This window comes from Myotis davidii, unplaced genomic scaffold (assembly GCF_000327345.1).
Source record: "Myotis davidii unplaced genomic scaffold, ASM32734v1 scaffold370, whole genome shotgun sequence".
Lineage (NCBI taxonomy): Eukaryota > Metazoa > Chordata > Mammalia > Chiroptera > Vespertilionidae > Myotis > Myotis davidii.
Window position 1 is genome coordinate 14279364 of NW_006288615.1, and position 11616 is coordinate 14290979.

The 11616-nt window shown below is 36.9% G+C and overlaps 1 protein-coding gene across 1 annotated transcript in view; it reads right to left on the reverse strand.

Moving 5' to 3' along the window:
- Positions 1 to 11616, reverse strand: part of MTX2 (metaxin 2) — a gene marked incomplete at its 5' end in the record, with an annotated part of 63725 nt that overhangs the window by 23010 nt on the left and 29099 nt on the right. The gene's annotated exons all lie outside the window — the stretch shown is intronic.

Below are 11616 nucleotides of genomic sequence, written 5' to 3' on the forward strand. Positions count from 1 at the left end.
TTTGAACACAACTTTTTAAAAACTTCTTTTCTAAACTTAAGTAATCACTTAGTAACACTTTAATGGAAAAGAATATATCTATTGAAAGTGAAAGATTTGTATTCCAAACAAAAATAAAATATTTCCCTACTGAAAACCCAGTATGATGTAAACACCAGTGAGTGTATGAAGTTTAAAGCATTTATACATTTAAGACTGGAAATGTAAATTATCACATTTATTTTACTGTATTCATTTACATAAGTCAACAGTACTGTACACTGTTTTAATTTTCTTTAATAGATGGCAAAAGTCCAATTTTTATAAGGTATTATTACTTAATTCCACTATTCTTTCTTGTCTTAGGAAAAAGCTCTCAAAATGTTATTTCTGCTATTTTAAAGTTCTCTCCAATAATACTAAATATTCTAACATGTAGTTTTTATGCTCACTAATCACTTACTAAATATATAGTTTATTTTTACTTTGTTTAAAGTAACAAAAATTTTAAATATTTAACAATAGGAAATGGGTAAATCATTTATGATAAATCCAAACCAGGAAATATTATACAATGTTAAAAATCACACTTTTAAATAAAGAATATTTTATGACAGGAAAAATATCTATATTATAATACTAAGTGAAAAAATATAAAATTGTATTGACAATATATACTAATTCATTTTTAAGTGTTTTTAAGACATCAGTAAACTCTCTGCCAACCTATATGCCTTCCGACAGATTCTCTCTACTGTTTTTTTGTAACACTCAAAGGTTACGCCCCTTGTTCTCTCTTCTATGACATTTGGTTTCTTTTTCTCCACTCACTATATTTACCTAACTTCTTTCTATAAAATTGTTCAATTGGGGTAGTCATCCTATATAATAAAAGGCTAATATGCAAATTGTCCCCTCTACCAGGAGTTCGACCAGGGGGTGGAGCCGGCCCGCCAACTGCCTCCCCCGCCCCCCCCCCCGATTAGCAGCGGGGCAAGCCAGCCAGCCTCCCATATCCCCTCGGCCCCCACCCTCTATTCCCCAACCCCCGCCCCTGATCGGGCAGGGCAGCCAGACCCCACTGTGCACAAATTGCACCAGGCCTCTAGTAGATCACAATGGTTTTAATGACCACATACAAATTAGAAAACAAAGTTTTTATCTATTTCAAAACTGAGGAAACTGCTATAAATAACAGATGTCAGTTGAGAGAAATTAATAAATAACAAGGCTAATACTTATCATATATTAAGGCTATTAATAGACCAGCCTATCCTAGCCAATAAAGATTTCTCATAGGGCTGCCTATTGCAATTCCTTCCTCAGTTTGATGTTGGAAATCAGTCTTAAGATTCTTTCAAAGTAGTAAGAGTGTTCAACAGTGATTATTATCTTATATGAAGAACTCTATTTACCTAAAAATATGTCAATTCTGTTCTTTAAGTCTGTCTTCACAAAACTCCAGTCTTCTAGAAATGCTCCTCTCTAAAAATAAACCACACATGACTCTGATCCCTCTCTACTTATATCCTTAGATTCCTTCATGCTCTAAAATTTATGTCTACATGTCTGATGTCAAGTAAATGTAATATCTTAGAGAAGCAAAGAATAGATTTGAATTTTTGTAATTCTGTCACCCCTCCAACCTCCCTCATTTTCCTACAGCTACCGTAAGATAGTGCACTACTTATACTAAGCATTCAATGCTTAGTGACTGAGCCAACCAAAGCTCTCAGAGTTTATTGTGGCAGAGATGCAATTATCTCCCTATATATGTTCCCCCACTTTCTCTACAGTGGTAGAACCCATGAGTTATATCTTCACACGTGACTGCCTGAAATAAGAACTTTATTTCCCAGGCTCTCTTGTAACAGGGTGTAACTCATGTGGAAAGATTATTAAAACACAGTTTGCTAGGAAGAGAATTAGAGAGGATAAATTTAAACAGCTCTTTCAAGAAGACTAGTGAGAAGAAGGAAGGAGAGATTAAAAAGGTCAACTCCCTTCCATTATATATGCAACTGCACTGATGACGGAGAAAGGCTGAGCTCATTAAAACAAATAGAAAAAAAAAGTGAAAATAGGCTGAAATGACAAGAAACAGTAGAAAAACTGACATGCAAAATCCATGCGAACGTAAAAAGAAATGGAATAAAAGCACAGGTGGAGAGAACTTTTGTCAAAAAACAGGACACTTTTTCCACTGTAATATAAGAGGTGGTCGGAAACAGTGATGAAGACTGCAGTATAAGAAAATTAGAGCGTGCTCACATTCCGTGATTAACAGGAGAAATCATGTGCTAAGAATGAGGAACTAAGAGAGGATTGAGGCCCTCAAAAGAAGAAAGGAATCTGAAAAAACTGCTTATATCTTCTCAAAGGTCTAAATAATATTCAGTTGTTAGTTAACAGTCATAATATATATAAAAAAATAGTAAATATGGTATACTGCATTTTGCTATACTACATGCATAGTGGCAACTGTACTAATCAATGTTCCAAAAGCTGTATTTCACAAAAGTGATTAAGCAAAATTGTAATGTTCTGTAATCAAAGCCATACTTCTAGTCCTGTTAATTTTTTGCCCCTTTACTATAAATACAAACTTAATTTTGTCCAATTTAACATCAATTTTGTCCAACTGATGGAATAACTCTGCTTAGCCAATGATTAGTTTTACAATATTTACTATAATTACTCTTCATCCCTGATTCAAAATACGCTTTCTGAATTAATCTGTATTTCACAAATAAGTCTGATGTCACAAACACAGTATTTTCATCCAAACTTTCAAAATACAAAACAAAACAATACTATGATTGTGTTCAAGAATATAAAAATTCTAAAACCAAATCAGGCTTTGATTCAAACAGTATTACCCTTTCTCTTGTAGGATGGAAGAAAATCCCGAAAACATTCCAAAATAGTATTTTCATCTTTCATTTTCATTTTCAATCCCCTATCGGCACTCCATTTACTCCAAATAAAACAGGCATGAAACAACAACCTAAAACACATTTTACTTTCAATCTGAAATCGAAATCTGCATGTTTTTATTCTTAGCTAAATCCAAAGGAAAATGTAGTTCTAATTATAGTAAGAAAACTTAGAATAACTCACCTAAGTCCTATTCCTCAGTTGGATATTTTATTCCAAACTAATTCAAGTGATTGACAATATAAAGTTTTTGAGTCAAAAACTTACTACATTCTATCAGAATAATGATGTATAAACTGTGCTGTCCAATATGGTAGCCACTAGTCATCTGTGGCTATTTAACTTAAATTTAAATGAATTAAAGTTGAATAAAATTTTAAATTCAGTTCCCCAGATATATTAGCCACATTTCAAGTGTTCAAAAGTCACATGTGGCTACTGGATATTATATTTATGGAACAGCACACAAAACACACACACACACACACACACACACACACACACACACACACACCCCACCAGAACATTTACATCATTGCAGAAAGTTCTATTGCACCCAGTGGGTCTGTAACAATGGTAATCAGTGCATTAAAGACATCTTAGCAAGAAAGGACATGAATAGCAAATAACTCCACTCTCTTTTCAAAGACCTGGAGATGCTAAGATCCAATTACATTCTTTGAAACCAGACAAGCATATTCTATTGAAACACTGAGAAGCCCAATCTTGAAGGCCATCCCATCTCTTTTACGGACACAGGTGACAGAAGTATGTACAGATCAATATCATCTTTGTCAACACTTTCCTGGAGGTCTGTAATCAAGGTGTTAAGAAACTAATATTATACAGAATAAAAATACAATCAAGGATAGTTTTATCTTTGGTGATTTCTATCCCCTGCATCTACAGCCCACACCAAGTGAAAAGCCAATTTAACTGCCTGGTTAAAATAAGCAGCTTTAAGAAGCTAAGAAAGCCATCCAATCAGAGCAGTATTATCTTTCTGAAATTTTGCTGAGACATGAGTGACATAAAAAAAGCCACTGCCAGCAGGAGTCCTTTAAAATCTCAGCAACTATGGCTCAACCTTCAGGAGATTAAAAATAAGTATGCAGGTCTCTTATAATTAATACAAGTAGGAAAGTAGAATAACATTAGTGAGAAAATCAAACAAAACAATACATCTCAAGTATTACGCATATCTAGTTTCTTCAAGTCTTTATTCATGGAGAAATATACTAATAATATTCCAGAAAGAAATGTAGGGAGGAAATCAGTGAAATTAAATTCAAAGCCAAGTCATTCAGTTCTTTTACAAAAAACAATATGATAGTTCCTGACAGAAACAAGGAAATAGAATCCACAATATTAAAAACCTTAAAATATCAAATATTCTTGATTTAATTGCATTATGGCTTTTCGAAAAGATAACTAAAAACAGTTCAGAAAATGGTGAAAAGGGCTCAACCCCAGTTGAATGGAAACACAGTCAGCCAACAACAGGCCTGCCCTGGTGGCTACATTTACACAGGGAAGATGTTGCCTCATTACAATGCTATCCTTACCATCATTTAGAGCAATTGACTTTCTGTTGCTGACTCATAAGCCATACCACTATTACGACTGGGTGAACCATTAGCACATCCCCACTCCTTAATTGTCACTGGGTAAGTGCCCTAGCAGAACTTAATGGATCCTAACAGAAGATAGATTTAAAAAGCAAGTTGTTTAAATGGAAGACTACAGTATCTTTTGAAAAATGAAAAGTCTCTGCATCAGTTTTAAGAGTCAGTATAGAACAAAAAGGAGTTAATAGAGCAGAGCCTCCCAGTGAGACATCTCTCAGTGGAGTCTTAGTGACTGACTGCTTTAGCTTGAGAAAGTTCCTTTATCTCATAAGCATTCTGATTTCTAAAATGAAAACAATATATTAAGCAGAGTAATTGAGGTACTGTGTGTAAAATACTACTTAAAATCAAAATAGCAAAATTGTACACTAAGCTAAAAATCTCTAAATAGATATTTAAAGGATAAATAAGTCAACACAACACAAAATATTTTTTAAAGAATAATGTAAAGAGCAAGTATGTCTGTTTTTAATATGTATCTCATATAATATAAAATCTTTCTAACAAGGCAAAAACAAATGAATAAAGGTATTGACATAAACTTTTACTTTACAAATAATTTTTCTAAGTAATACACACTGACGAAACTGATAAAAGGCCTCTACCTCCAGAATACACGCTCCATTAGTACACAATGACCATGTCTATCTTATCCAGTACATTATCCTTGGCATACTACAGTTCTCAATAAATATTTGCTTAATGAGTAAGATATTTATATTCATAATAATAAATGCAAACATAACTTCATAGATAACTAATAATATACAACAAAGCTCACTGTTTTTAAAAATTAGATGTGGGAGGAATGGGGGGGAGCATCTATAATACTCTCAAAAATAAAAATTTAAAAATAAAAAGTCTGCAACCCAGAAGAGGGCCCTCCCTCACCAATGCTGCAACCCTGTCTTGAACTTCTAGCCTCCAGAACTATGAGAAATAAATTTCTATTGTTTACATGCATATAAAAAACTAGATGTAACTCCTGTTAAATTCAGAGAATTTTTAAAAGTCAATAATATTACAAATATCAATAAACAGATAGTGTTTTAGGAAACAGTAATAGGAATTCAACTTTAAAAAAAAGCTGTGCAGAAGTAATCAGAAATCACAATTCAATAAGCATAAATAAGCTTTAAATAGAGCAAATTTGTTGCCAAAAACATAAAATGCTATTGAGAGCACATCAGAGGACCTCCCATAATACCACTTTCACCTAAAAACTATTCCTGGAATATTTGAGTCAATTTTAGATACATCAACATCTGACAGCTGTAGAAAAAAAATCAAGTTCAGAATAAAAGCAACAAAAACAATAACCAGAATAGGAAAAGATACAAGCTTTCCCTGTTAGAATAAATAAAAGTAAGTTGTAGGGTCGAAATTAAGCAAAGAGATATAAAATAGGCAAAGGAAGAAAAAGAGTAATTCTTGTAACCCAAGAACCTAATGCAATACCAGTTGCATGGCTGGCACTCAATGAATAATTTGGGAGTAAAGAAAAGAAACTACTTTTTTCCCCCTGAGGTCCTATAAATGAATGTTTTAAAGTTTTGTTATTTACAGATAAAATAAATATTCCCAACTGAGAAAAATAATAAAAACAAAAAAATTAAAATTCTTAGGATAAGCTAAATTGTAAATGGCAAGAATAAAATGTATTCCTTTCATTTTAATAAAATAATGTTAACTCAATATTGAATCATTTACCAATGAGCAGTAACAACCATCTTCTTTCCTCTCCTTTATTCCAAAAATGAAATGAGCATTAGTCTTACAAATAAAATACATAACAATATTCTTTAATTGCACAAAAAAAAATTCAACATTGCTTCCCAATCCTGTGTAATAAAAGCCTAATGTGCAAATTGACTGAGCAGCAGAACAACCGGTGGAATGACCAGTCACTATGACGCGCACTGACCACCATGGGGCAGACGCTCAATGCAGGAGCTGCCCCCAGCCCACAGGCCCCAGACCGGCCAAGGCGGGTGCCAGCGGGGGCCCCACAAATCGGCCCTGATTGCCAGCCAGGCCTAGGGACCCTACCCATGCATGAAATTTGTGCATCGGGCCTCTAGTAAAGATATAAAAATAATTCAAAAGTTTAAAGAATTATATTTAATAAGTTTTTTAAAGATTGGATGCTTTATACTAATTAATTTTGTGGAATTTAAGGAATTATAAACATAGCTTCTTAAAAGTATGTGCATCACATTAATAAAGTTATCCAAATTCTAGGTACTGGACAATCAATCCATTTTCAGTACAACCAGGTAAATCTATCCTGACAGCAGACCTCAGGTTTTCTTCTTTAGGACAAAGCTTTTATTTATTTCATAATTAAATTTGAAATATTTTATATAAAGATTCACCAAGGACTATTTTGAAGTGTGCAATGCCATTTTCAGGACCCAAAATGAAAATGGTTCTGAATTTTAATTCATATCTTGTTTTACTAGGATAAAAGGAAAACTATGATGACAACTGAAGAATTATTTTTCACTTTACTGAAGAGGCATGTTTTAAAATTAAAAACCATGAACAAATCTATCTACAAAATAATTCATTTTTATATCAAACAGCTGCAGATCTGGTAATTGAAATAATATATCTAAGGTTACAAATGAAAAGTGTTAGGTATCATTCTTGAAATGACAGATTAAGTACCTAATCCAGTTAAAGTAACAGCCATATTTGTAGTTTAACATAAATTAAGACCTTAATTATATTTGTTACTATTTTAAACAAAATAACAAACTCCTTTGTACCTGGGAATGTAATTTATAGCAAAGCCAGGTTCATTTTCCAAACCAATCTATTTCACACTGCAGAAGTACTTTGGTATAATGGTATAATGTAATTCTTGTTGTAGAATGTTGAAAGAGTAGATTCACTAAAAGCACAGAAGAGGTTTGAAGATAAATGAAGATGCTATTCATTCAAGGGTAATTTCATCTTAGAACTATATGAAAGATGTTTCACTCAGACGAGTAGTGTATGGCCTCAAATTTAAGTGTATTTTCAGCTCAAATACAATGCTGCTAGATCGATTATGTTGATACTGTATATCTAATAATGAAGAATTCTAGCCTTTTTCTGTTTAAAAAATTGACTGTCATTTTTCTCGTCTTACTGCTGTCTTTATTGCTCGGTTAACAGCAACAAATTTTGAAATTCTGGTTGCTATTTACTTTTTAAACAAAAAAGTATACAATTGATGTTCTTACTTGTAATCTCTCAGAATTACAGGAGTACGATTTTTTTTGCAAAGTTAAGTAGCTATATTAGTAATCCATTACCCTATATAATCATTTTACATTATTTCACTAATTATTAAAAATAACAACTCTAATAGCCACCTAATTCTATTTTGAATATTCTTCATTTTCACAAATCTGGTAAGATTAATTTAAATATTTTATATAACAATACCATTTATGTGCTAATGGATTAATATTAATAATGAAAATTCTGTTTGTAACTTAAGTTTTATATATTTAAACTAGTGGCCCAGTGCACGAAATTCGTGCACTGGAGGGAGGGGGGTCCCTCAGCCTAGCCTGCCCCCTCTCACAATCCAGGAGCCCTCAGGGGATGTCCCACTGACAGCTTAGGCCCGCTCCCCATGGGGAGCCTCTCACATTTGCTCACCCCACACCCCCATGGGGAGCTGGCCTAAGCCGCAGTCTGGCCTCCCTTTGCGGGAGGCAACTGGGCTGATCAGGGGAAGGTGCCGCCCCCATCACCCCACTGCTGCTGCCACTACCGGTCGCCACAGCCGCGGTAGCCGCCAAGGTGTTTTCATCAACACGAACTCCAGTCCCTTCACCAAAATAACAACTATCTTTAGGCATTTTCAAGATGCCTCTTTCATAGAATATGACATTTTTTTATCCTCACCTGAGGATATTTTTCCATTGATTTTTAGAGAGCATGGAAGAGAGACGGAAAGACAGAGAGAAACATCAATGTGAGAGGCACACTTTAATTGGTTGCCTCCTACATGAGCCCTGACCTGGACCCTGGCCAGGGAGGAGCCTGCAACCTAGGTACATGCCCTTGATCAGAATCGAATCTGGACCCTGCAGGCTGCAGGCCAAGGCTCTATCCACTGAGCCAAACTGGCTAGGGCAGGATATGACATTTCTCAGCCCCTCCAGCAGCAAACCTCCTTTTTTCCTCCAGGAGTGAGGTGGAAAAACCCTAGATCACCTTCTTGGATTCTTATTACCCAAGTTACCAAGAACACTGTGAGCGGCATACAGGGAGCTTAGCCAATGAGCAGTAAGAAAAGGTGCTTCCTCTGCAGCTCACACACAGAGGCAGGACTGCTGGCACGCTGCGGCTGGCAGGCACCCTGTATGTGTCTCCACTCTGGGCCGGCCCCTCTGTGTGTGTGTCTTTGCTCCCAGCCCGTGCCAGCGCCCCCGTCCCCCTCTCCGTGTGTGTGTGTGTGTGTGTGTGTGTGTGTGTGTGTCTGCTCCAGGGCCCCAGCGGCCACGCCATGGACCATTAGGGCATGGACCACTAGGGCTGGGGGCGGGCCACCCTGTGTGTTGTGTCTCTGGGCCCGCCCCCAGCCGCTTCTCCTGAGCCGGTCGTGACTGTTAGGGCGTCCTGGCCTAATTTGCATATTACCTCTTTTTGCGGCTGGCAGGCACCCTGTATGTGTCTCCACTCTGGGCCGGCCCCTCTGTGTGTGTGTCTTTGCTCCCAGCCCGTGCCAGCGCCCCCGTCCCCCTCTCCGTGTGTGTGTGTGTGTGTGTGTGTGTGTGTGTGTGTCTGCTCCAGGGCCCCAGCGGCCACGCCATGGACCATTAGGGCATGGACCACTAGGGCTGGGGGCGGGCCACCCTGTGTGTTGTGTCTCTGGGCCCGCCCCCAGCCGCTTCTCCTGAGCCGGTCGTGACTGTTAGGGCGTCCTGGCCTAATTTGCATATTACCTCTTTTTATTTATATATAGATAGATTATTCCAGATTATAAGCATAATCACAAAAATGCTTTTTTTGGTATAGAAAAGGTGATGAGTATAAAATATTCAATCTAAAACATTTCAACTCAGTGATATCAAGGAAACACCTGCAGCCTCCATTTTGCTCATTTTAGAATACTGAAAAGGATTTTACAAGTCCCCTGATATAACAAATGTTTACCAAATTCTCTCTACCCCTTAGTTTTCTTTCCTTCCCCTAATCCTTAAAGTAAATACAGAAGCCTCATTTTGCAGAAGATGAGCAAAGTGGGAGGGGTGAGCAAATGTTAAAAAACTAAAATTTAGCACTGAGTGGGTAGCCCAGTTGGTTAGAGCGTCATCTGATACACCAAGGTTGAGGGTCTGATCTCTGGTCAGGGCACATACAAGTAATGCCTAAGTAAGTGGAACAACAAATCGATGTTTCTCTGTTTCTCTACAAAATAAATTAAAAAGTAAAATAAAATTTTCACTTTATGAAATTTTAAGATATCAATTTTTAAATGTTTTCCATAAAATATTAATTCTCTATTAAAATATATCCACTGATATCATCCTACATGTATTTACATCAGATTTAAATTAAACTACTAGTAAGACAAAAATTGCATGCAACCATAAACAACTTGTTTCAAACAATGTATCCAACTAAACTGAAAATTCAAAATTATTTCCTTCAAAATTCCGCAAGTAAGCTGTCCATTGTGGCCATCTGCTATACAGCATTTTCATAATCACAATGCAACAACACACATGCAGTCCCAAAGGAGAGAGAATATTCCTCGCTCTGTTCTTCCCTAATCACTACATTAGGATATTACTATTTAACTACACACCAAAAACAGGTTTCTTTTTATTTACTTATTTTTATATATTTTTTATTGATTTCATAGAGGAAGGAAGAGGGAGAAAGAGATAGAAACAACAATGATGAGAGAGAATCATTGATCAGCTGCCTTCTGCAGGCCCCACACTGGGAATCGAGCCCACAACCAGGGCATGTGCCCCTGATGGGAATCGAACCTGGGACCCTTCAGTCCGCAGGCTGACGCTCTATTCACTGAGCCAAATCGGCTAGGGCAAGCAGGTTTCTTTTTAAATTATCTTCTCTAAAACTGACTAGAAAGTAACATTTTTTCATATAAAGACATTAAAAATATGTATATAAATCTTTGAAGCCAAAATAGGCACTAATTCAGCATTTAACATCATGTTTCTATTGCTTTTACTTTTTTCCCATTTATTACCAAACTTGAACTTCACAATAACTCATAATATAGGTAAGGCTGCTTTTATCACATTTCAAAGATCCAAAAACTAAGACATCTCTTTCTGTCACAACTTAATGTAATCTATAAAAATAAGACATAATTGGCTAGGAAATGTCAGAAATAGTTTTTGAATTAAATGCATACACACACACACACACACACACACACACACACACACGCCAAATATGCAAATTGTCCCCTCGGGAGTTCGACCAGGAATTCAATCGCTCGCTATAATGTGCGCTGACCACCAGGGGGTGGCGTGGAACAAAGGAAGGCCCCAGCAAGCAGCCAGCAAAGGGAGGCCCCAGCCAGCAGCCAGAAGGCACTGATTGGCCCTGATCACCAGCTAGGCCTAGGGACCTTACCCGTACATGAATTACGTGCACCAGGCCTCAAGTCTATACACACACACACACACACACACCAAAGTGACTGTTTGACCGTTCGACTGGTCACTATGACACGCACTGACCATCAGGGGACAGACGCTCAACGCACAGGCATGGAAACATGGAACAGATTGATAAATCTCAGAAGGAATGGGAGGGGAAAGCACGGGAAGAGGTTAACCAAAGATCTTATATGCATACTACAAGCCCGGTGCACATATTCATGCACCGTGGAGTCCCTTGGCCTGGCCTGCAGGGATTGGGCCGAAACCAGCAGTCTGACATCCCCGAGGGGTCCTGGATTGAGAAAGGACGCAGGCCAGGTGGAGGGACACCACCAGTGCACAGATTCGTGCACTGGGCCTCTAGTTTTGGATGAAAATTTAAAGATCTGTATCACTGGACTGAACTGATATGCAGCAGATATGAATTT